This window comes from Pomacea canaliculata, linkage group LG8, assembly GCF_003073045.1.
Source record: "Pomacea canaliculata isolate SZHN2017 linkage group LG8, ASM307304v1, whole genome shotgun sequence".
NCBI lineage: Eukaryota > Metazoa > Mollusca > Gastropoda > Architaenioglossa > Ampullariidae > Pomacea > Pomacea canaliculata.
Window position 1 is genome coordinate 7384282 of NC_037597.1, and position 27191 is coordinate 7411472.

The following is a 27191-nucleotide window of genomic DNA, read 5'->3' on the forward strand; positions in this document are numbered from 1 at the left end:
CAATCTATAGGTAACAGTTGTGTTTTTTTCTTTATTAGCATTATTTATTGTCTGTGGACCTTTACTTCATTAAGTCCCACCCAGGATGAGTTCAGCAGGTTATACTTGCATTATCAAAAGTAGGATGGTTGATAGCTCTACGATTTCTCTACATTTGGTAGATTGTTATATAGGTTCGAGCCTTTATATTGTCGATTGTGGACAGCATTCGTTATTATCGGCGTTTGATTCTGTTGATAGATGAAATGAAGCCCATGGCATGGCAGCATATTACCAACGTCTGCAAATGTTCTACCTTGAGCGGACAAGGGTTAATTCCATAATAAAAACTTTCTAACTGAAGATGTCTCTACCACCATCAACTCATTGAACTGTCTAGACAACTGCACCACACTTACAGCTGGTTGTCATGAGGTCGCGTTTTATCCTCTTCGAAGAGTTTAACATTTCCACAGCACACATACCCGTCCATCTTGCACTTCTTTTATTGGAAATGTTGCCTGAGTGCATCAGTTACAAGACTTTACTTGAAGTCTATCACTGACAGCTACTCTGTCTATCGTGGTCCTTCTCTACACCCCTCCTTCCAGCTAGTCTTTCTATCATGGTCTACACCCCTTCGTGCTCATTTTCGGGTGTGTAATACCTGAGATGGCTTGACGGCAATGTTTTTATCGCCTTTTGGAATGATGTACATGACTAAATACTTACCTGTTGAATAGAAGCATTAATGCCGGTAATTATCAGGACAAGGAGTGGAGTCAGTCAGGCAGAACATTCACGTCAGAGAGGAGAAACACAGCAAGATGGCGCCAACAGGTTTCACGGCTTGATGAACACCAAGTGATAAGATATCGAATATCCAGTATCTACGCTACCTATATCATGTGCAAGAAAAACACTATATCAACCTGTCCCCACCACATTCAATATACATAGACTGCTCGTGGCAGCACAGTTGTACACATCGTCAGTCCTTGTCGTTGTCTGACACCGAGATGTAGGTTTTTCACGACCAGACTCGGGCCGCCAACACTCGGAAAATACCACAGAGGAGGTCGGATCTTGGGTTTCACCCCTACTTGCCTCCAACACACGAACACCCTCACCCCCGTCAGCTGTCTGGCTGTTTGTCAGATTCAGATGAAAGAAGATGTCCACTGCATTGTCGAGGCTTTGAGCGGGTGTCCCCGAGGGCTACAAGTCCGCACCGCGTGCCAGAAGTCGTGCAGAGAATTTTAAAGACATCATCGATAAGTTGTGAATGTGCGAGGGCAATGTGAGTGCGACTTTCTCAATTTGCACCCAGATTTATTAACTCGTGTAGTGACAATTATTTTTTTTTTAACCTCATTACAGCGCAATGCCCTTGCAAGGGTCATAAAACACCCGGATATTGCACCTCCATGATGAGCAAAAGCTGTTGTTTTTATTTCACTGGGTCGGTGAGTAAGAAGCTATTAAAAGAATAATCAAGTCCACCCATAAATTACCGACCAAGTTTCGACTCTGTACCAAGTTCGAAAGAAGAAGTGGAAGTTAGCTGTGATTTTAAAAAAAATTCTGTTGGAGGTGAACTTTAACGGATTTGACATTAAAAGCCCGAGTTTAGGATTTGGGGACTGCTGAGTAACCCTAGAGAGAGAGATCCACGGTGAGTTCAAGTAAACTAGAAAGACAACACCAAGGACCAAGAGAGAGAGGGGGAGAGCTAAAAATAGTTCTTTGTGATTAAGCACACCCGCTGCAGTCCGTTCGTGGAAACTTCGTGAAGGATTTATTCCAAACATCCGGTTTGTAGTGTAACCAGGATATGCGCGCACATCTTGTGTAATCTGCTCGCCGCTGTTATTTATGAATGAGAGAAAAAGCAAGTGATCCAGTGGGGATCGTCTCACGAGGTGTGCGCGCGCTGGAGTTCTCTCGGCAGTGACGTTGAGGGGGTGGTTCAAGAAGAGTTGTCCACCGGGTTCCACCGCTCCATCACACACTCCAGTCTCCATCACACCCGCGCCATGCTCCGTGGCGGTTGCTGGCGTGCGCCCGTGGTGTGTGTGGTGTGCGTTGGTCTGCTTGGCTGGCGAGCGTTGGCCCAAGGGTTCGCCGAGACCTTCAGCAAGTCGCCGTATATGTTCACTTCATCTCATGAGTTCCCGTTCGTGGTCAGATCGTCGGATAATTTGTTGCATAGCAAAGCTGGAGGTAAAGTAAACAATTACCAGTTTTTATGTTCTTTGCTGCTTTGCTCAGTTAAGTACCCACGTGTTGACAAACAAGCAGACAAGGATGAATGGAGGCGGGGTGTGTGTGTGGCGGTCTCACTGATGCGTGTGTATGTGGCCTGTGTGTGTGTACCTTGTGTGTGTGTAGCGTGTGTGTGTGTACCTTGTGTGTGTATGTGGCTTGTGAGTGAGTGTACCTTGTATATGTGTACTTTGTGTGTGTATTTAGCTTGTGTGTGTGTATGTGTGTCTTTCTTCTCCACGATACACGCACTCGAGGCATCACCGGTCTTCATTCATGAATCTTTCTTTACAAGTGTGTATTCTTTCTTTAACCAATTGCTCCATCTCATGTTCTCTCCCTCCGTCTTCTTTCTCATTCTGTCTGTCTGCCTGTCTGTCTGTAACACACACGCATATAAGCTACACACACACAGAGTTTGATTCTGAAAATTATTTGTCTGTCTTATCATTCTGTCTGCCTGTCTGCCTGCCTGTCTGTCTGTAACACACACGCACACACTCACACACATATATAAGCTACATACACACACATATACACACACATATACACACACACACGAGCTACACACACACACACTTTGATTCTGAAAATTATCTTTCCCCTCTGTCACTCTCTATCCTTTTTTGTTTCTCCCTTACTGCTTTTATTATCAGCTCGTGAATATTACATGTATTGTCTTCTATCGCAGGAGATTTTTTTTCTCTGTCTTATCTGCTTGGACTTTTATTTATCGGCAAAATTTATTCAAGATCAATTTCATATATCTCTATATATTTAGTCAAGCTCGCGGTGTTTGAAGTGTTTAACGGCCAGCCTCGCAGTCCCCACGCGCTGTTTACCCATCACACCATCAACATAACCGCATTGCTGTGCCCCACTGAACCCACCCGAGGACTTTATTAAGTATGCGCCGTTAAGGGGTCAATAGACGCAGCAGGGCGCATTAATCTTGTTTGTCGTTTGGTCACGAAGTCTGGACTGGGGGAATTCGTGAGGACTTTTAACTTCAGTGAAACATGCAACCTTGTCATCAGGTCGATTTTGCGATTTACTTACTAGGAAAGTGCTTCCACCTGATGTTATTTCACAATGAAATGGGGAGAGAAGGGGAGAAACAGGAGAAAACCCCGACGCTCATCTCTGCCAACAGGTGTCACAGACAGTGTCCCGAGACAAGATCTGAACCCTGAGACTCTCATTACACTGGTGACAAGCGAGGGGTTTAACCCCTCTACCGGGTGTCCTTACCACTCTACCGGGTGTCCTTACCACTCTGCCGGGTGTCCTTGTCACCGAATATGTGGATGGGGTGAGGGTGGTGGTGAGAAGGAGGAAAACGGAGCGCGCTGCTAAAAAAAAACTCGTGCAAAGTGAGTGCACAGTGCGAGCAGCTTAGCTGAATGCTTGGTGTTAACCTTTCACCTCCAGTGACGTAAGAACCGGGGAAAGGGGGAAACAAGGGGGGCAGTCATTCCTTCAAGAGATACCTAGGAGAAAGAACGTAAAAGTTGTTCACTTTCAGCATGAAGTTCCCCCACCCCACTACACCCTCACACCCAAAGCCTGAGCATCTTCCTACGCCCCTGACCTGCTTGCAGCACCTGGCCCTCGGGTGCCACCTGTTCTTCGTTACCTCGTTGGTGCACACCTGCCCTCTCTGTGGGCTGTCATGTTCGCTCAAACGTATCTCAGGTAGGAGGAGAATGATTGGAGCTCGTCACGCGAGGAACTACATGAGTAGAGTTCAACATCAATGGGTTGTGTGGCGAACAGAAGATGTTCAACAAAGATGTTTCAAGTGTTGCTAAATCGACACGACGATGACGAGGATGACGGATGATCTTTGAATCAATGATTGTCCTTTAAATGACCAAAGTAATAAAAAAAGAAATGGGAAGACGAAAACATTATCCCCCTTCCCCGATCCCCTTAAATGTCTTTCTAAACCTGACAAATATAGACTAACATAAGCGGGGTGGGCAACTATTTTAAATGAGGATTACATCAAAACGAGTGTAAATGAGGGTTACATCAAAACTTTGACAGACTCGGTCACACGTTAATTAAGAAGGTCACTACTATCCTTTCCAAATGAAAGTCTTCCCAAAATATTGTCCCCCTACAGGACAGGCGCAGTCCGTTGAATTTACTTCTGATTTCTGACACCCTCATTCTCCACCCACCCGTCTTCAATGTTAATAATCCCGTGAAACCAATTTTAGTCCAGTAACAACGAGTAACAAGACCTCGACCGGAAGTCTTTTATCGCCGCTCTTGTCTTCACCTGTCAGACGATCCATGTTCAGAAGCCAGTCTCAGACCTCATGTTTCCCTGTCGTCTGGTGAGGACACTTGACACCTGACTCGTCTAACTCCTGATCTCGTCATAAAACGTGTGTACCCCGATATCCTGCCACCCAGCAGGCCTGTGACGTAGTGGCAGCTGAGTAAACAAATACTCGATGGAGGAAACGCCGGGTGTCACCGAAACATCTGCCGAGAGAAAGGTCGTGACAAGTGATACAGCGACTGGACCTTCATCCAATCAGAGTGTTTGTATTGACAGCTGTTGCGTTAATAATCATGGGTTTCCGTTTGGAGGAAGGGGGGGATGCATTCGTTTGGGGTGGGGTGAGGTGGTGGGGTGTGTGGTTTCGTTTGAAATCTGTTATCGGGGATAATGATTGGAGTTGAGAAGGGTGTGGGCGAGGAATGAATCGTGACCCTGGGTGTTCGAATGGGACCTTGTGTCGAGGACCGCGGATAAGTGAACTTTAATTTACGATGGTGATAAGTTCTCAGTCATCGCTCGGCGATCTTGTTCATCGAGCGAACGTCACAGTGTACTGTAAACAAACTTTATTTTTCATTGCCTTGCCTCAGTCCTGTCTGACAGTGTGTGTGTCGGTGTGTGTTCTCTTCTGTCCGACGTATCAGACTGGAAAAAGTTTATCCGTCGCTCATTCTTCTCCAGACCCAGTGTTTACAATGTCCTGCCTCTGTCTCTCCGTGGGCGGTCCGGTGACGTAACCTTTAGCGCCTGTCTGGACTGACAACTTGTTTTCCTGAAATATCTAATTAGACGACCCTGTGATAGCATCATCATCATCTGCTGTACACAACTGTATGTTTGCACTATTTTATATGATGGGCATGGCAGTAGGTTTATCTACATCAGCGCCACCACCAACGTGTGTGTAACACCTTGCACTACCACACGACAGCTGCATGTCACTAGGTGTTCGGTCTCCGCTCCATTGTAATGTAACAGGATCTTCGTGTCCGTTGACCGAAACGTCCTTCTACTGCGCATGCGTGCACAAAACTGGAGGTAGTGGCACAAACAACACTCCGGCCCCATCTTCAATCTGCGATGTCACTACACCGGGCTTGCTGGCGGTACTGGCCCACCCCACCGACCTCCCACGAGTAAACAAGATTAAAGACGCTTGTTGAATTTATCCACAACACCACCTGTGTTCCCCTTTAAACTTTTTTTTAAATTGGAAAAACAAAAAACAAACTGTTTCCCGCGATGTTTACTTTTTCCGTTTTATAAGAAAGAAAAAGGCTGAATACATGTTCCCTTGACAGGGAGTGTATTTACGGTTTAGGGGTCAGTGTATTGTTCACTGATTTAGCCACTTCAAGGATTTTGTTATAGAAGTCACAGGAAGTGCAGGCTTGAGCAAGACTTTTCATAATCTTGATTCATCTCTGTGTGAGTTTTTTATTTTGTCTTTTAAAAAAGTTGTCCCCATCTTTGTTGTCGTGGATGGCGCTGATGAAGTCTTTTCTCTGGCGTAATTATCGGCGGTCGACAATCGCCTTTTCTCTGATTTAGAAAGTAAACCAATCTTTATCGATTCCCTTCTTCGATTTCGGCCTCCTCCTCCTCTTCCTCCTCCTTCTCCTCCTTTTCGTTCTCCTCCTCCTCTCCTCCTCTCTCTCCCCTATTCTCGACTCCTCCTCCTTCTCCTCTCTTCTCCTCCCTCTCCTTGTATCAATTTTATCGATCCCTTCTTCGATTCCTCCTTATCCTTCTCCTCCTCCTCCTCTTCCTCCTCCATTGTTTACTCTAGCGCCGTTGTATCCATCTTTATCGATCCCTTCTTCATTCGGCATCCTCCTCATCCTTCTCCTCCTCCTCTTCCTTCTCCTCCACTGTTTACTCTAGCGCCGCTGTAGGGGTGTCTCCTTTCTCTCCAAGGATGGCGGAAAATCGCATGAAGCTCATCGTGTGTCCAAGAAGTCAGATGGCGGGGTGGTCCATGTCCCACCCTGCGGCCTCGTCCTAAGCAGTGGGTATCGATGTAATTACCAGCAAGGGTGGACACGTTTCACGCAGTCGGCGGTGACATTCCCACCATTGATTGACATTTACTTGTGTTTTTCAACCTTCGTTTGTCTTCTCAACTCTGTATCAGCTCAAAGACTAATTGATTTATATTTATTCTTAGAAACCCTGCGATGCGCACAACGAACAAAACAGATATTCGATGATGGAGATGCTAGAGGGAAGGCATCATTGTCTTCTCTTTCTCCGTGTCAATAACAGGGTGTTAGCGTGTTTCTTGACTTTTTTTTTTTTCTTATTTGTTTGTCTCCTTGTTTGTTTGTTAAGATGGAGTTCCTTTGCCTGTAAAATTAAACGCCTTGCTTGGTAACCATCAATAGAACAATAATAACCAGTCAATCCCTTCAAAGACTATAAACATTCAAAAAAAGTCGGTAGACAGCTTTCACGGCAGGAACTTAAAGTCTGAGACACAAGCTCTCCCAAACCTGCGAATAAAGATTAAAATATTCTATTTGTTTTTTTCCCCTGTAAACAATATCTCGCGAGGTCTTGACGAGAATTAAGAAGTCATTGAGAGTGTTTGTGGGTTACATGTCCTGTCAGTATTTTTGTTTTGTTTTGTTTTGTTTTACAGATGGTGCTGACATGTTGACAGAAACCCATTAAAGTTTTTGTTGACCCGACGGACGCGCCATGACGACCTGACTTTATGACTGTCCTTGACCTTTGTAGACATCCGCCTGCTACTTCACCAGTGTCTCTGTTTCTGTAGCATCCACCATCATAGACTTTTGCGATGGTGAACGATGAAATCGTTGACAAAATTGTCGCGATGAGATTCTTCACGTTTCGATCGTTACATCTTTTCGTTCTCTTTCTCTCTATTTTTTTTCTCTCTCTCCACTTTTCCTTCTCTCATTTTATATTTGATTCTTATGTTTAAAAAACCCCAATGCCGACACTGTTAAAATTTGGCGACTATCCAAAAAGTAACCCTCTACATCACACATTTGCTATAAAATATCTGAGTATCCATCCAGTCTTCAAATGTGATATTGTACGGAGGCGTGGGCAGACACTTTTTTTAAGAATAAGATTTTATTTATCCCAGAGGGTAATTAGTAGTATCTCAAAATACAAGCACACACAAGAGTCATATCCGCAAAAAGACTCAGACATTCAGGGTTCAGTCGTACTAATGAGCTGCATTCAATTGCACTCAGTAACATTCAGAAGTCCCGGACATTGAAGAGCCCTCTGGTCCCAATGACTGTGGAGCAGGTGGACACAACCCGATGTAAGCTGTTCTTGTCCTTCACTTATAAACTGTTTATCAGATACAACAACAGAGAACGAGAACAGCACACTATATCTGTGGGATTTATAGAAGAGATGAAGAAATTTTTAGGAGGCACAGACTTTGATAATGATGAGTAGCATAACAGTGGCATTAGGAGTCGTGAAAATCCATGGTGGAAATGCAGAAAAGTTGTTAGAGAGTTAAATATATTCTGCTGATACATAGTTCCAAAAGAAGCAAGATGGCGCAGATGTGGCAGTTAAGACCGCTAGTCAACCATTTGAAGTGGTCCACAAAAAAGTTACATGGCGCAGGCAGAGAAGAATGATCCAGAAGATGGCCAGGGGCGTAGCAGAGGGACAACTCAAACAGTGGACACAAAGGGTATCGCAGATCGACGAAAAAAGTCGAATAGAAATGATCAGTCACCTTCTAGCTAGTTAGGCAAAGGGACATCACTCATCGCCCACAAAAGGAAGAGGCGCTGCTGAGCCTTTTTAAACGGTTTGAGTGTTGGGATTCCAGAAAAGTCTCCTGTCGAAGATGATGTAAAGATATATAAAAATAGGGACAATATCCACCTCCTCATCGTGGATGACACTTGTGGAAGAATTCCGATGGCAATCAAAAGCAGTCTCTTCGGTTTTATAATAAATTCTAAGAAATTGTCATCGCACCAGGCAATAAATTTATTCAAAGATACACCATGGCCATCTACTGTCCATTGCAATATTCGGTGTTTATATGCTGCTTTACCTTGCATCTGTCCAATGTCATAAAGACAAGATCAATGGCAGAAAAAGTGTCCTCAATTTTTTTTTTTTTCGTTTTCTTCCTCTCTCTGAGAGTAGTTTTGGACCAATCCCAGCTGCCACAAAAAAGGTAAGCGGCGATGATGAAAAATCCGCACGAGTCTTGATGCATTAAATCCATCTGGTACATAGTTCAGAAACTACCAACCACATTCTGTTGCTTTGACAAAAAAGGATTGTTCATAGTTAATTTCGTAATTTTTGTTCCGTTCACTGTCAATCTTTGTCGCAAGGGGGCAGCAGGAGTAAGATACCATCTTCAGGCAAAGGGCGAAAGTGTTCGTCTTCTCGACATTTAGGATTTCTTGTCCAGCACCGCAGTTTCCGGGCAATTACACCTCGGTACATTCCAGAAATGAATTAGTGAGATGGGTGTCCTAGTGGATGAAACGAATTCCAGCTTTTGCTGGCTGTCTACAGCTGCCTGTCTGGCTGCTGTACTTCCGACAAGCAGACACGAACATAGAGGGCGCCCTACAGCGGTGGACGTGGATCCAGAATGCATGACATCGTCCTGGAGGCTGTTGTTTCTGTCTCCACACCCTGCCTCCTACTACCTCCACCCATGTCCCCACCCGGTACATATATACTCCAAACAGTTTTAGTGATAGGACTGATAAAAGGAAGGAAGGAAGGAAGGCGGGTGGGGAAGATGAGTCTCCTAGGGTAACGGTTGAAGGTGTCGTCAAAGAAAACGGAAAAGTTTCACGTGAAGCAGATAGAGTTTAGTTTTGTTTAGTTTAGTTTATTCCTTGTTGATCCTTTGAGGAGCATAGGGCCGCAAGCAGATAGAGCATCTGAGATAAAGGTCGACGAGTAAAGGCTGTAGGTGACAGGAAATATAACGGTGCCGGATGCACAATAGCAGGTAAAATATTTACAGTTTCAGGTGCGCCAGTGTTGTTGACAATCTTGCCCACGCAATTCAATTTAATATTCAACCTCATCAAAAGGCAGGAAAAAAATTCTCATTTTTACCTGCAGGAAAATCCGCAATGAAAATCAGTTTAGTGCCTTGCCGGAATAAATTATTCTTGTGTGCCTCTCTCATTCACGCGCGCGCTCGCACACACATACGCACATATGCACAGGCAAGAGAAGAAATTTTATTCTCCAGTGATGGTTGCTCTTGATGAAGACCTTCATACCATACAAATGCAGAAATAGTATTTCAAAAGTAAGCTATAACATATTAAAGTAACTAAACTGTCATTTTATCTTTGGGAACTTGTCCTTGCATGTCAGGAAAAATAGAAAATAAAATACAAGATGAGATATAAAAACAGAATAAGAAGACTTGGAAATATGCTCCTTTCTCTTTTTTTATCATATTATTTTCATATTTTTACTTGTCGTCTGCATGCAAACATCGATTTCTGTCCATGAATGGCGACTTCAAAGCCTGTTATCTTGATGTGATGATGGGCTCACACGATGGGCTCACATCTACCTTTTGGTGGAGTTGATTTATTTGTTTTGCGTTGAACAGTGTATTTGTTGCTTGACTTCATCTTTTTCTTGATAATCTTTCAATATTTTTTAACTGGCAACCGTTGATTCTGTTATTTTTTGCGCTCAGCTCGTGAAAGAACATGTAATTACTAGGTTTATAATTCAACAGTGAGCAGTATTCTGAGGGTAGAATATCATGCAAGTGGTGTTCAGAATGTAAAAAAATTATTTGAAAAAATACAGTTTTTTCAAATTAAAATTATTTCGTTTCTACGGAAGATCTATGACATAATTTTCAAAGATGTGAAGAAAATATTTAATGTATATGTTTCAGCAAGAAAAGATTGTACTGGGGTTAGTTCTGGGCCTAACCTCCTGCCGACCGGACTATTAATATATATTCCATACATATGTGGATATATATATATATACAAACATAAAATTTAATTTCTTTAGGGAAAAGCTGTGTTTAAAAGCTTATCTTTGTTTTTCTCTATTTTCCCAAATCCTGCCCCAATCTAACGAGCGCGTATTGTGTGTATGCACGCGCGTGCGCGTGTCCGTGCGCGTCCGTGCGCGTGTCCGTGGGTACTTTGATTGCACGTCTGGCTTTTAATGATAGAGACAAGCAGTCCGGTGACCCTTTGCCTCAACGCAAATGTCAAACAGGTCGCAGGCAGGGCAGGCATTCGTCCAGTTCCTGTCCTGAGATTACTTCCATCACACCCAAGTCGAGCTGCCGACCACTTGATGCAGGCAAGTAGGCTCCTCACTAAAGCTCGCAGTCGCACGCGGGGCTCACCTTCATCGCCAGTCCATCGACAAAGCAGCCCCGGGTTAATGCCTGTGACCCTCTTGAACAGATTCTCATTAAAAGACTCCGACAATGTCTGTGAGATTTCCCTGTCTACTGACTGCAAGACGGGGGAAGCTGTTGCAGTGATGGACAAGTGGCTGCTGGCACTAAATCCGGTTATCGGCATCTGCCAGCTACGAGGCAGGTTCAGATGGAAGGAGTTGGCTGGGGAAGAAGAATCCATCTAAGTATTTTGTACATTTTTTTTTCGTTTTTTGAAAATAAGACCGATAACTATTTGCAGTTTCCATGTCAGTGAGTCAGTCGTCCCTTGACAGGAGGTGCATGTCGTGTCGGGTCACGTGGTCAACGACCATCTTACATCGCCTGACTGTTGAAAGTAGAGGTTCCTGGGATCCTACGAGTATGGCCATCTTGTTTTGTACAAAGTCATTATTTCGTGTTCTCTGTACGAGATCCGGAACAGCCTCCTCGGGCACTTTTTCTCGAATGACTGGATTCTCATTTCCATAGAATAGAGTCCATGTTGTACATCCGTAAAGTAAGATCGGTGCTACTAGGGACAATAGTAAACCTGATGCACAAAAAACAACAATACCACACACAATATATTCACATCCCGCTGCACCAAATCGATTGTCATACATTCATGGTTTAGGCTTACATAGGAACTACATTCATTTGCATACAATAACACTCAGAAGTCGCACGGTCAAAACAAGGAAGGACAATCTGTTGGTCCTGCATGCAGTTTTCAACGGTTTTGACAGTAATCCTAAACTGTCGTTCACTCATTACCAACCTCTCTTGACCATTACTAGCACGTGCTCACGTTTTCTCCCATTCACACATACTACACACTAATACACGCTCGCTGACAAGCCAAACCACATTTTAACACACACACACAGACCAGATCCCCAGTTAAGGTTGTCCTCGATGGAAGACGTGGAAAATACACAAATGCAAAAATAGTATTTAAAAAGTAAGTTAAATCCTATTAGAGAAAATTAAATGCGATTTCATCTTTGAACTGGGTCAATGATCGACAATATCCAAGCAGCAGGGATTGACACTGAATCCACAAAGAGCTTAAATGTTTTTTTTTTCAAATACCATCTGGACCTGTCGCCTTGCGCATCTGAAGCAGCTCCACAATCTCAACCGTCTGGACAGGATGAAAAGAACTGAGCTTATCTTTAATCTTCGCCGAAACGAGCAAAAAAAAAAAAAAAGGTTAAGAGCCTGAGATGGAGATTTTGGTTAGAGATAAAGGTCATGGATGTCAAGACAACGAGAGACTGAGAAACTGCCTGAGGTTTGTAACAGTGGCGCCAAGGACTGGAAGGACTGTCTGGACTCCTGTGAGCACGTGCCAGTCGTCTTCTTGTGTCAGGGTCATCATTACTTCTTCACGGTGACCTCAGATCGAGAGAAGCGTGGGTCTGCCTCCCACCTCCACACACCACACCACGCTTGTTTGTCAAGACTAAGAAGCCACCTTTGATGCCAGTCTCAGGAATTTTTCCTCTCCTAGGTAAAGTCTTTTTTCCATTCTGTGCCATCAATCAGCTTGGCAGCTTCTGTAATTTAAAAAAACAGCAACAACAAAACTTTCGTTGGTCCAGGGGGATGTGTTATTCCACCTAACTGTTCATTAATGCAGCTTGTCTCTTCGCTTCACAGCTTCCGGTCAGTGGTTTTCTTTTCCAAGTATTCCTTCGTGTCCCTCCTTCCCACTGATCTTCGCGGTCAGGGCACCGGAAAGAAAACAAATATTTCCGGGATAAACAACTGTGTGGATGAAATGTTTTCGGTGTAATTTGTTTCGAAGACTTCCTAGCGATTCCTTTTATTTCTTTCCTGGAAAATCGTGGCTGTGGTTCAGAAATGAGAGTATAAAATATTCTTGGTGGAGTTTATTGGGTGTGCCTGTTGACTTAAGTGTCTCCTGAACTGACAAGTATTGTCTAATATAAGAATATAACTAGTTTCTGGTATTAACAATTTACCAAACACACACCAATCATTTGTGTTTTGTGTTCAGTTAAGGCAGTTGAGTCGTGTTCACGTGATCGGCGTCCAGTCGAAGAATTTTGAAGGGAGTGAGCGATGAGTGGAAGCATGTCAAGTGGTGAAGAGAGAGAGAGAAAAGAATGCGAATTCAAAGGAATGTGTCTACCAGCTCCTAAATTATGGATAATATCTCGAGAAGTTTCGATCCTTCCCTCCTGATGGCGGAAAATTGAGATGATTTTCTAGGTGGTCAAAGTTTAAGAGAGTTGCTATGCCAACCGCTCCTGGCTTTGAATGGCAACGGCGACCTGACTAAAGCTTTTCCACTTCCTCCTCCTTCCTGTGATCTTTGACCCCAACACGTGTATTTACCTCTTCCTCTGGTAAACAATGCTTTTACATACACCCGTGCGTCCAGCCAGCCAGCCAACCAGCCGGACAAATATTAAAGATCACATTGGATGCTATGGTGTGAATGTGTGAGTGTGTGACCATAGGCTGAGCCTACTGATTATTATCAGGGCGGATGAACATCATAAAATGACAAACTTTGTTTGTTTTGTTTGTTTTTAAATTTGTTTGTCAGATGTACAGACTTCAGGAAGCCACGTAGAAGCGGTAATGGGGGTTGGTCGTGCATCTTGCCTGTAACATTTGAATTCTAGGGTGAAAAGGACTCTAATTTTTTTTCCAGCTCATCCAGTGATTCTGGGGAGTTAATATTTTATTTGAACCAGAATTACACCATAGCTCCTGCTGGGAGGTCGATTTTTTTTATTATTTTGAATAAAACTTGGCAATGTCTATATTTTCTTCAGAATGTGTGTTTTGTGTCTATATATTCCGATGTATATTCCGATGTTTTCACCTCCAAATTGAAGAGTGTATATATTCCGATGTGTGTCTGCATTCTGATGTATGTATTCTGTTTTGTTTTCTCTACTTATTCTAATATTTACTGCTTTTATCGACTGACAGGGTCTGCAACTTTTATTCCACAAAAACTATCTTCTGAGCGGTGTTTCTGAATATCGTTTGCTTCTTTTTTCTTCTATCTTTGAGCGCCATTTGTAAAATGTAGTTTCTGAGATTGCCTCTGCCTTTGGTAACTTATTAGAAAGTATATTATTCTTTTGTCTGTATACTCGAAAGTGTCTCGTCGTGTGTCTGAAGTATTTTCTGTTTCCAGGGACAGGCAAGTACGTGGTGGCCGAGCACTCACGAGACGATGGAGCCATCCGCGTCCTCATGAGTCCGTGCCAGGCAGCGGGTCGGAACTGTACCGTGCACTTTGACCTGTTGATGCAGAACAGCTCGCTGCAGACGGTCCTGACGACCTTCTGCTCCGCGTGCGGCTTGGAAACTATGGGAGGCCATTTGGTTCAAGACTCAGTCAACGGCTCGACTTCGGGGTGAGTGCTGTTCCTGCTGTTCCCAAACAACAGCGGATGATGATGATGAGGAGGAGGAGGAGGAGGAGGAGGTTAACAAGAAATGCTGGCTCAAGAATCAGATTTAATAAGGATTTTTTTTAAGTTGATAAATATTCAAGAGACGAGATGCAGGATGTGAACGTGACATGTTTTCTAATCTCCATATTTAAGAGTGTTCAGTCGATCTCCATATTTAAGTGTTCAGTTATTCCCCACCTGTAAAGGTAACCAGTGAAAACACTGGAGTCAGCCTCGTACAAGGAGGGTCTCGGCTGTTGCCGGAAATCCTCATACGTGGCGGTTGGGCCCAGCTGCTCAGCAAATCGTTATGGATTCATGGATATCTTCATTTCTTCACGCAAGACCTGCTTCATACGTCACTCGCACAACCGTGCAATTCCTGCGCAACCTCACGCGCCTCTGACTCCCGCCTCCGCCAGATGTCGGGGTGAGTTTGAACAGCTGGAACAGCTGGAACAGCTGCTGCCTGCGGCTGGGTACTCGTCACTCTCGACATCTATTTGTACATCACCGCACGCACTTCCGGCGCACACAATCGGCAGCAGACGGTCTGGCGGACAGTAGCTGTTGACACGGCACGGTTGAATTTAAAAAAAAAAAAAGAAGAATAAATGGATGTCTCAAGTTAAGAACAGAGCACATCTGAGCGAACTTCTTGCTAAGTCTAATTGCAGCTTGGTGATGCTCCCAAGAAAAAAAAATTAGGTGACTTGGAGAGATTTCTGGCAGCGGATTCGTGCGAAGTAGCAATCTATCCTGACCCGATCTTTTTTTAATTCTTTGAAAGTCGTAGTCTTCAAACCTGATCACCCCGCCGATGCGGCCACCCCGCCATTTCCAGGCTTCTATTTGCCCACAGTCCTCTGGCGCACTGAGATGAGCCGGGGGCGGGTGGAGTGGATTGATGACAAGCCCAATTCCTTCAACCTCATTTTTGATGTAATTCCCCTTTCATCTCTCTCTCTCTCTCACACACACACACATTAAGCTCGTAGTGTTTGCATCATGGCGAAAATCCAAGTAAAAATTGTGGTTTTATTTATAGGAGTCGAACCTTTACATGATTAGGTGCGAGAAAGCAGAAGCCATGTGGTCATAACCAGTTCCGGCTCAGTTCCTTGTTTGCAGATTGTTCAAATTTACTGTCTGTTCTGAGTATTTTGTTTGAAAGGGAGATACATCATCGTTTCCAACCCTTCCCGAACTGATACACGACAACAGTAATGTGGGGGAAAAGTATTTAATAATTACAATATAAGCTTGAAAACACAGCATCCAATACAGAAGTGCGTCCACCCGAAATACATGACAGCTCAAACAAACAGTGGTTTGCTGCTGAATTATGGGATGTTTATAAAAATGTGTATTGAAATTTTTATTTTACAGAAGTCGACATTTTTTCCAAATAGGAGGATTGAGAATTAAGTTGTTGTGAACAACCTGAAATTCTGTCGATGTATCAAAGAACAAAGATTAGAAATGTAACATTTATACCGGCTCTGTGCTCTGTCATAAGTCTGAGGAGATATCAAAGAAGAAAGAACAGGATTAGAATGTGCTTTGGTGCACGAAAGCCTTCATTATGAACCTAAATACTGAGCTAGATGGAGGAGTCCCTTTACTGCCTTTAGAACAGTAAAAATTTTATTGTAATTCATGATAATAAAAGTCTAAAAATATGAAATCATTAATTTGGCCAAGCATAGAATTATTTTTTTACCCTCTTCAAATTAACGCAGCCTGAAAATAAACTGCATCTTTCTTCGCAAGAATATCAACAGAATTCTATTGTGAACCTCTGAAATAAATTTTAGTCGAAACAGAAAAAATACTCGTAGTTTCCCTGCAAGGGGAATGAATTCATTGATGGCGAGAAAAGGCGCATGTTGATCTCAAAGTCTTTTTGTCGGTTGCTCGAGGTGCGAATGATGACAATAATACAGACTTTGAGATTGATGGATAGAACTGGAGTAGAGGGTGGTACAGGGAAGAATTATGCTACCTTTTTAAAGCAAAGCACACATTTTAGACCATAGAACTTCTCATTTTGGACCAAAGGTCTTTCTCATTTTTGGACTACAGACGTTTCTAACTTTGGACGCAGGACTTTGGGTGGATAGCTCTCTACTCCTTTCATCTCCGATGACCACTGCTCCGACATTCCTAGTAAATAAAATAACCTATCCGTCACCAGGTCTTTAGGTCAAGCAAAGCAACATGGAGTCGGTCGGTAGTGACACCGGACGATAAATCAGTTCAAGATTGTATCAGCACCTCCGTTGCCAAAACTCTTTGACCCTCAGATGGAGTCCTTCAGAGACCTCTTCCACCCTCTTGAGCTGACAGAAAGAAATCGTTTATGTCAACCAGATCAGCTCAGGCCATCTTATATTAACAGTTTGTCACTCGGGTACATGACAAAGACTGGGGACGGGGGGAGTATACTGTGAGAGAGAGAGGAAAGGAAAGCCAAGCTTTGTCCCTTCACTGGTTATTGTGAAAGCTCGACGAAATTGTAAACTGATGGAAGTGAAATATTGTTAGTAGCCATGTTTGACCTCTGGCCAATCCCCAGACATTGTTCCTTTTGGAGACGCGAGCCAGCAAAAACTGTCAAATGGCAGACCTCATCAAAATACTTGATCCATGTTCGGAGACCTGACTGGAATTTGGAAGCAGGGAACCGACAGGGTTCTCAACTCTACTTGATGGGAGTATTGTTGCCGTCTGACAACAGATAAGAAAGTGGGCTTGAATATTGTTTATTATCTGACAGAACACAAGAAAGTGGGCATGAAGAATTATTATTTATTTGTTTAAAGGTCCATGTGTGTGTTCCAGGATGAAGTCAATGATGCGCAATTGATAGCGGCTAAGATTGTATGATATGTAAATTTTATCTTCATATATTCTGCTATGAATCTTTTTTTTTTTCTTTCCGTCTCTTACTCCATCTGCTTTTCAAAATTTTCCACCTTTAGGTTTCCCCCTGTAGTTACCGCCTCGTGCTTGAAGCTCTACAACTTGTGTTTCTCTGTGATTGACCAATTCTTCTCTCTGAATTTTGTTTACTTGTGAAACAACAATTACTCTGGAATGTTTTTGGATTATTTTCCCATGAAAGAAGGATCTTTTCAAAGTTTGTTTTGCTGGAATTTCTTCTGCCTACTACACCACGTGCTCCAACATGGTTACCGATCCTCTCTCCTTGCTCCATCGCTCCCGGCGCACCAGACTAGACGATTTCATCGTGGTGTGTTCTCATACAAGAAGTTTGTAGTGAAGTGGTAGGCACCAACTTTAAAGCTGAAGATTTCTGATCACTCGTCAGCACTTTGCAGAGGGCTTCGTCCTTTGAACATTCACAGCTACCGTAATATTTCTCCAAAGAAAACAATTGCCATCCGTTCCTTACCGGTCGTGGGCAACAGCATCATCGGCGTGATCAAGATGAAGCAGTTGATGATATCACCCGTAACACCAGCTGGAAAAACTCGACCGACCACCTGAGTCGAATAACTGAACAAATCAACATGGTCGTCTGAGAACAAGAGACTGTCAAGTGTTCTGCTTCTGTTTTGATTAAGGAGAAACTGAAAAACCAGAAACAAAACCGATATCTAGAACAAATCATGTTGTTTTGGAAATGTGTGACTAGAATATTCTATGAGCCCTCTGGACGCTCCCATCAGCATTTCAGATGAAGATAGTCGAAACAGTCCTCATCCGTAGTTGTTAATGTGGAAACTTCCAGACAGTCAAGGTGTCTGGGAAGGTGCACATACTTGATTGAAGTGCAGTAGACGAGGATAGGGAGTGAGCCCCATCATATCTCCCGTCCCAACATTTCAAGTAGCGAGAGGAAGAAAAACCGACTTTTCCAAAGGAGCATCACCCTCTCTGTGGGCCTGCACTTCATCCTTGGAGAAATTCAAAAATCTCCAGGCATCTAAATAATCTTTTCAAGGACTACACTTCCAGAACAGTTTTTAAGGCTCCGAGGCGAGCAAATGGGTGAAACTCGAAATTAGTCTGCACGGTTTCCCCTCGCGGAAAGCCACAGAAAACAGCGAGATTACGGATTCGCAAAACACAAGGGAGAGAACCGCCTTGGTTTCCGGTGGCGTCAAGGCCCTAAATGCACGTTTGAGAAAGAAGTTCTCACACCCATCCTTTTCCTTCCTTTCATCGAGATCCTTTAGTGTTGCTAGACAACAGTGGAAGTGGTTGATGTCTAAGTTTGGCTGCAAGGGTTGTCGACTGTAATGTACAGTTGTGCCCCCTTATCCATCATTTATTTATCCGCGGTTTACCGCAGCCCCAAAATTGGAAGAAAAAAAAAATCACCTGTACTCGTGTTGCCACGCACATTTTATTCCTGCTACTTGCTGCTATATATAATATATAGTGTATATAGTGTTCTGTATTTTCCATGGTTTCACGAAACTGCAATAATTCTTAGAACTTATTTCCTCCAGACACGGGGATACAAACTATATTTGTTAGAATGACAATCACGTTCGGGTGGAACATCCAAGGCTAACCCTTGGCTTTATGTCAGCAACACTTCCTTCTTTTCTGAGTTTTTTTCGGGTTTTTGTTTATTTTGTTTTCGCCCTGTAGTACGCATAGTGCAAGGGAAACGATTTTTAAAAGTGATGCGCAGATGTTGAGTGGATTATCGGCGGTTACAATGAGATGATGCCGGGTGAAAGACTTAGTTTGATGTGCCCAGAATATGAAGGATTAGGTCCCTGGGATGCAAGGCTGGCTAGATGTTCTTTCCTCACCTTTCTGTCCTCACATATTTTGTCAGGAGGAAGAAAATCCAGACAATTAGAGTTCTAAAGAAGTTAGACGCTTTAAATTGGGATGCGAAGAATTTTGAGCTTTATTCGCCATATCTTGAAATCATTCATATTGTCAACGGCAGTCTATTTGTGGATTCTTCTGCAAAATCTTCTTGAAGGTACAAGCTGTCAGTTCCTGAGATCAAATGGAGCAAAACAAAACAAACAAACAAACAAACAACAACAACAAAACAAAACACAAAAAAAAAAATAAATAAACAAACAAGCCTAAAAAAATTATCAGGAAGACCACAACCATGAGTATTATATTGAAGGCATGCAAGTCAAAGACTTCATATCAGCTTGAAAAAAACCTCTTGGTACTACTCGCAACAATTACCAGTAAATCCAGATGCCACACACTTTATTTATACATCACTGACCATCTTTCTTCTGTGAGTGAGGGATGAGAAGAGACTTCGCACGTCCTTATGCAAGCAGTCTCCTGCAAACAATTTTTTTTCGGGATGGAGGAGATGGACGATTCAGCGATCGATGGAAAAAGTATCAAAGATGCTAAACGGAAAAAAATCACAGAATATGGGGGATGCCGATAGTGACACAATCATAACCAGATACCATAAGGACACTTAGAGAATTCCAGAGCGAGCTTTAAGCAGGGTTGATGGCTGAAAGAAAATTACTGTGACAACAGAGCAACAGACAATAGTGAGGACCGCAGGACGAAGAGCGATTGTTGTTGACGCCCGGGAGTGTGGAGGGCGAGAAATGGCTGTAAATTATTCACATATCTCAGGAGGTAGAATGGGGGCTGGTGGTCGAGGACTGGCTGAATGAGTTTTTGAATAATGTGGCCCAAAACATATCTGCTTTTTTTCTTGTATCTGTGGTTCTCTCTCATTCCGCTTTCATTCCATGTTTGTTTAGCTCAGTTTTTCTCTTCTCTCTCTCACAATATCAATCTCTTATCTGTCGTTCTCATACTCTTCCTTTTCTATCACAAACACGAATTTGCAGACAAACCAATATATCTCTGTCTCTTTCTTTCTCTTTATCTATTCGTCTCCGTGCATATTTGTCCTTCTCTTGTTCGCATCCCCAAACCGTGTACAACAACACATGTACGACAGCCAATCTCTCTTTCCACATGACTAGTCCCCTGTTCTGAGTCGATTTTCGTTTTGTGTGGACAACACATGTTCACTGAATATAGTTGTTATTGACATAACAATGGTATCACATCAGTTATCGATGAGCTGAATCAGCATGGTGTGGGTGTTCATTGCCATATATGGACAGAAGCAAAGGTCAAGCCAGGGTTACCATCGTCAACTTGAAGGCGAAATGAACCTCAGAAAAAATCTGCTTTACTGCGAGGTTACTGAGTAAATTGTTTGTCCCGAAGATGATATCTTCCACGAAGTCTGGAAACTGTGATTTTATTAATCAACTCCATATATTTCTGAATGGCCAATATTTTATTATTTACTGTACCTTTTGTAAAATACTTTGAGCCAGCTCTGAGGGCGGGGACAGGTGCTTAAAAAAATTCCACTATTATTATTAATATTATTATTTTAAACTTGGGAAAAAAATTTTGCTGTTAGGAACAGTGGGTTTGTATGGTGGAGTGGCCTGGGGTGGGTTTGATTACTCTGAGGTTTCTCTCGGTTAATTAAGTTCACCTGTTTATGCTGTTTGTGGTGGTTGCAGGTGGGTTCCTTACACCGTTCACCTGGAAGAAGTCCACTCGGCCTTTGTTCTCAACTTTGTTGCTAACGTCGGTGAAAGCGGCTCGCTGGTTGCCCTGGACAACATCGTGATGGAGAAGTGTGCAATCGGTCAGTCAAACACTAGCTCACGAAATTACAACTTTTATGGGGCTTATGGGGAATGTATATATATATATGTACAGAAATGTGTGTGTGTGAAGTTTGTATCATTCGTTATCATATCCCCACTGATGCAACTAAAACTCTACTCTCTGTGCCTTTGTGCTGTCAAGGATGGACAACTGTAATTCTCTTTTAGCTGGCATTCCCGGTATCTTCTTGACAGACTTCAAAAGATCCAGAATAACACTGCTAACTAAATGTGAAGATATATCATCCATTATTAGCTTTCTTCTTTAGTAGTTAATCTGAAATGTGAATAAACCGGAAGCTTTGTAGTCTCCTGCCTCATTTTAGTAGTTAACTGGAAAAAAAATCGTCTGCCAGCAGTCCAGTAATTCAAGTTCGTGCTGCTAAATTGAGGGAGAAAACTGGACAAGGAACAAGGAGGCTTCTCTCTCTCTTTCATGTTTTTTTTTTTCGTAGGAAAACTTTGAACGATTTTGCTACTTTCGGAGTGAAAAAAATACAATTTAGCTTCTGCTCTTATTTTTTAAGTTTTTTTTCAGAGAAAATAGCATATTCTCAGATCATACTAGTCTGTGTGTAAATGTCTACCGCTCATCTGAGACATTTAATTTTTTCGTCTGCTTTCCGACAATCGTGCAAGTTGTTTGTCTGTTATCCTTCCTTCCTTCTATCGGCATCGTCTGGTGCAGAAAGTAGTCTTTACAGTCTTCACCCCGGGGCTCAGTACTGTGATGGGACAGCCAGATGCCTGCTGGCCGGTCGGCCGACTCCTTACAACACACATCTCAAGATTTAGCCATCGACTCGACCCTCCAGACCCCGGGGCTGTGTAACCCGATGAGTAAAGTCTGGTCTTGGGTTACTCACTTAAGTCTCTACAACTTCTCTTGCTCGGGCATCGGCAATTTTCATTTCTGTCGGGAACTGTCGAAAAGGAGAAACATCTGCCCTTAATCTATCTTGAAACCATGTGGCTCCATTTTGCTTCACTGTTTTTTGTTTTTGTTTTTTGTTTTCACTTTCAGAGTAGATCGGTCATCATGAGGGCTTGAACCTGGAGTTTCGTGAGAACTCTTGAGAGAGCAAAACTTTTGCATGGTTTGGTGGGTGTGTGCAGTCGTGTGTTTGTTCACATGTTGTCTGGTCTGTCAAGTCCAGGAGCAATTTTTATTACCTTGCTAAACCTCGTTGGCTGGACAGTAAAAATAAACTGAAATCATTTTCTTTTAATGATCATCGCCATCTCACATCTCAGACCGGTGGGCGTCTTCAAACCGAAGAACTAAAACAGTTTAAAGCATCAACAAAAAACATGTTTATGACAAGAAAATCCAGTGACCGGGAATTCCAAGTATTGAGACAGCATCACATTACCAGCACCAGTCTGGCGGATTCTAGTTGCTGAAGCAGAGCCACCCAGGGTTCATCCATCAGTAGTAATAGGATCGAATCTTGGATTTTTTCCGAGCTGTGCTTTTACTTCTTGTGTGGCCCTGCTTTTAAGCACCACTACTACTACCACCACCACCACCAAAAACAACAACAACAATCATTTCTCATTCTGGCACCAGCAGACATTACTACTCACACGTGGAAAAACCCAAGGCACATTAATACACGGTGGTGAGGCTTTAGCAAGCTCTGAAATAAAGAAAGCAAATTAATTGGCACATGTCCGAATTCTGAACGACAGACTTAGTGGAAGATTACTGTCAGATGTACTCTACAGCATAAAGCATGGCTCCATGTTCTTGTAATTTATTCTTCCGAGTGCCTGCTCTCATTCTTCTCTTTTTACCTAATTATACATTTTTATTGTTATTTGCCATTTTGTAGGAAGTAGGGCAGTGGTGTCGCCATGTCCTTCTCTTGTCCATCTGATGTTTTTTAATTTTTTTTTTTTTTTTTGGTTGAGCACGAAGGTTTGTGGGATGATATTCACATTCGCTGGTATTTATTTCAGATCCACAGGAGAAGGTGTGTAACGATGACCAGTACCAATGCCCGGACACATCCCATTGCATAGACCGCGACAGACTGTGCGACCTGCAGCCCGACTGTTGGTGTGGTCAGGACGAGGAGGACGACGTCTGTGGTAAGTCTGTCCGTTACACCGTCCGTCCGACTACATCCGCCGTCTGTCTGCTTGTCTCACTCGGCGTAAATGTGTTTGCGAGCCTGTCTCTCACCTCCCCTACTTGAGTCCTCCGTCCGTGTGTTTGCCAGTCTGCTGCTATGTCCACCTTCATCTTTACAAAAATATTTTTAGTTATCTTAGTCTCAGGAGGTGCAGGCCCACGTTTTTCTTGTCCTGTTAGTAAAAAGGGCTTTTAAGGCACATTTTGCAAATCTCACTAGAGGGCGCCCGTTGTTTGTCGTTAACCAATCGTACACGTCGTTACACGTGCTGAAGGAAGCTGTGATTGTGATCCTTCGTCCGTCTGTCTGCAAACTGCACTCACCCTCCCCACCCCACCGCTTCCTGTTGCCATTCTCCCCCACTCTTGTTCCCTGGACATTTGTTGCATCCACCAGGACTTGATCACAATCGACATTGATAATAACACCTCTGGGAATCCATGCATTCCACCATGCAGTTCCAAAGCAGAATTTATTAGCGTGTTTTTTTGTTTATTTGTGTATTTTTTCCTCACGTGCAGCTTCATGCCCCGCCACTTCCATAACCGTCCTCTTGCTGTGCTGCTTTTGTGTTCGTTTTTTAACCCTAACCCAGGCATTTGAAGTCATTACTTCTAACTTTATTCAGGCGGGTGCTAGTCTCTCATGCTGGGATATGCAATATATCAGTTATCAGCAAAATAATTCAATCCCTAATGCAGGCCCGGACATTGTATGTGGCAACCGTATCCGCTTAAATAAAAGATGAATTTCTTGTGCATGGCAACAAAGAACAGTTGAAGTGCACTACATAACAATGTCTGACACTTTGGGATGGTTGATAACCTCAGACAGACGTGCAGGAGCAGAAACATCCCAGACCACGTGTTTTGCGGATCAGTCACGTGGTCTGATCTGCCAGCCATCTGTCTTAGAATCAGTGATGATGATAATAAAGGCGATGAAAGTGATGGCTAGAGAAAGAGAACTCTAGGAACAAGAAGCAGGTTGATCAGGTTGAAAACGAAGTGAACGATGTTGTTAGTCTTGATTAAGGTGAGCACGTGACTAATTGTTCAGACAAAGACGCATGAAGGTGTTTAACATCATCAGCTCGGCTCATTTATTTATTCGTTCACTGAAATAGATAGTAACCATGGATAAAAGACACTTTCAGTTTCTTGAAAAAAAGGAGGTCGCTTGCCCCCCTCCAAAAAAAAAAAAGATATACAAGATGGTGGAATTCCCCACTGACTGGAGTAGGAGTCTTGTCGGAGCACACAGACCCTGAGAGAAAGAATTTCTTCGCTCGTTTGATTCCAGAGATCATGCGTTTACTGAGGAAAAAAAATGTTTAAAAATAAATTTGAAGTCGCTTTGACTTTGATTAGGAGCATCTAGTAGAAACCGAGACACCCACATGCTATTCCCAATTTCATGGACATTTGTTAAAAATCCAGACCTGCACGTGCAGACTTCGATGCTTTGTTTAGACTGCGTGCTGGCGGTAAACAATAACAGCTAATACACCGCCTGATGACTGCTCTGCATGGTGGCTGGCCATCTCGTCCTCCCAGAATATGTTTAAACATTGAAGACGTCATTTCCTGCCTTAATGACCCCCGTACTCTTCATGCACCCCCCTGCTCTACACGGAGGAGTTCTGTAGTTGGACAAGTCCAAGACAGGCGTTGAATGATGTCTTCAAGCGTGGGTGTGGATGTATCGGGTGTGAGCTCGTCACAGCACGAGCAAAATTACTTTGTAGCCTATCATTATCCAGCTTAGACAGGCTCTACTTTCACTAATGTTATTTCCTGTCAGAGGTCTCCTCACCAGTCAGGTCATGTGACTGATGGCCGATCTTGTTTACGGACCACCACGTCCTTATCCCCCATCATACACAGCCAAGCCTGCAATAGTATCACGTGATGGTCGCTGTCACATCCGGTTGAGGACAGATGGTAAAAGATTTATGAGAGTACGCGGACATGGGCAGATAATAAATTGTGGCGATAACTCGTGTCCAAGGGCGTCGTTGACGAAGCGCGGCTATCGGTGTAACTTGTCTGACAGCTGTCCTCCGTTTATTGAGGATGTTAGTCTCGACAACGGTTAGTCTAGCCAGTAGATAATATATTTTTTTTCCATTTTCCAGGGACGTAGTAGTTCACGTGACAAGATTTTATTGTGATCAGGTCCGTGTGTGTGTCCATGGCTTGTCTTCTGTCACTCTCAAGGTATTGAAGTGACTTACGAGAGACAAATGCATCCATGAAAGCTGTTGGATGTGTCACGTGTCGTGCGTGACGTGTTACGTGGTATTGACGTGACGAGCGACTTTCGTTAAGACGTAGTGATTCTCTTGTGTTGCTTTTTTCTTGTCGAGAGCGGAAGCTAATGAGTCTGCTAATACTCGTAGTTCTCAGGATTATTAGGTCCCCATTGATTAGTTGACAGGATGCTGCGTCACTAATGATAAGTAAATGTGATGTTCCATGTTTATGGTCTTCTCGTGGGAACCACTACTGAAATGTGTCAAATCCTCCTTCTTCCTCTCTCTCTCTGTATCTCTCTCTCACACACACAAGCAGACACATACACACAGACCCATGCACGCACAAACTCTCTCTCAATCTCTTGAGGGTTGGGGTGATGGAAGTAAGGGGCTTAGACCATGTGACACACAACTGATGAAAAATCAAAGTTACAAAAGACAGAACATATCAGTTTTGCTTGTTTTTGTTTTTGTTTTGTTTTTTGTTTTTGTGTTAAACTATCTGCAACAGCTTTACAGCTTGTTAATTAACTAAATTAGCTCTGAAGTGCAGCGTGAACAGCAGCTGTGTCCTCTCTTTGTTTTTCTCTCTGTCATTATTGGGAGATTGGATGTCGGTTCATGATGTCACCAGGTTTATTTCCAGTATTTGCTTTTATTTCTTTTTCATTTCAGCTTATCTGTTAATGATTTACAATGCAGACTACTTTTTAAAAGCACTACAGGTGCACCACATGGTCATAAAAGCGCTTGTTGTTGCCCCCGAGGCGCGAAGAGCACTTTGTCATCACCAAACCTACTCATCTCACAACGAGGCTGCAGTTGTTTTCCTTCTCCTCCAGAGGGACAAAGAGAAGACAATGCAGAGTCTTAGCATCTCTTATGTGTAAGCCGACATTAGCATCACAAGAGAATATGCTTCTTCCTTGTGGGTTTGGACAGGATACATTGAAATGCCATGAACTTTCCTTTCACTGATTTATTATTCAATTCTCATGCGACTTCCTCGCTCGGTTAGCACTTTGTTTTTTTCCTCGGTATTTTTCTTTTTTTGTATTTTTTTCTTTTTTCTTTTTTTTTTTTTTTTTTTTTTTTTTTTTTTTTTTTTGTAATTGTATCACCTTGTCCCTATTTCCTTTTGTCATCTCCTCAACCAATCAATTCACATTTCTCTCTTTCTTTCTTTCTTTCTTTCTTGATGTGCTTAATACTTTCATCGTCTCTGTAGACGGAAACTGCCATAAATTTTGCTCATTAAAGTATTTTTGACTTGTCTCTCTTCTAAAGCACCCCAGTCCTGTCACTTTGTAATCAGTTTAAAACTTATAATGGGTTATTTAAGGTCTTGTCAAAGCAAGCTTTGTCATCGATGCTGCTTACACCATTAGTCTGCTGTCGACACGTTGGGCGAAATTCCAGACGACGGCGATGACGAAAGTTTCCTGAAGGTTGACAAGCTGATTGCGGCTTCATGACACTTCACAGACTTCTTCTTATTATTATTTAGATGCTCAGACAAAAACTTAAAAGACCTTGACAAACTTTGCTATAAGCCACAGACACCAGAGGGATACAAAATTCTTTTTCTTTAAGAACATGTTTCTGCTTTTAGGTGATGGTGGGGTGGACAGTCCTGCAGGGGAGTCTCTGTCTTCAGGGACATTATATGAGGGACAAAGTGGTGGTCTGTAATGTGGAACTTGGTGGACATGCCTTGTGTGAGG

The 27191-nt window shown here is 43.0% G+C and overlaps 1 protein-coding gene across 2 annotated transcripts in view; it reads left to right on the forward strand.

Moving 5' to 3' along the window:
* The first annotated feature begins 1013 nt into the window (after window positions 1-1013).
* The window catches only part of LOC112569873 (ALK tyrosine kinase receptor-like), a 45973-nt gene continuing 19795 nt past the window's right edge, over window positions 1014-27191 (forward strand). The window contains exons 1-4 of one of the 2 annotated variants that reach the window (XR_003100544.1): window positions 1014-2202; window positions 14134-14356; window positions 20923-21050; window positions 23035-23166. The gene's annotated coding sequence lies outside the window, so the exon portion shown is untranslated. The remainder of the gene's footprint in view (window positions 2203-14133; window positions 14357-20922; window positions 21051-23034; window positions 23167-27191) is intronic. The other variant, XR_003100543.1, reaches the window with a different exon arrangement.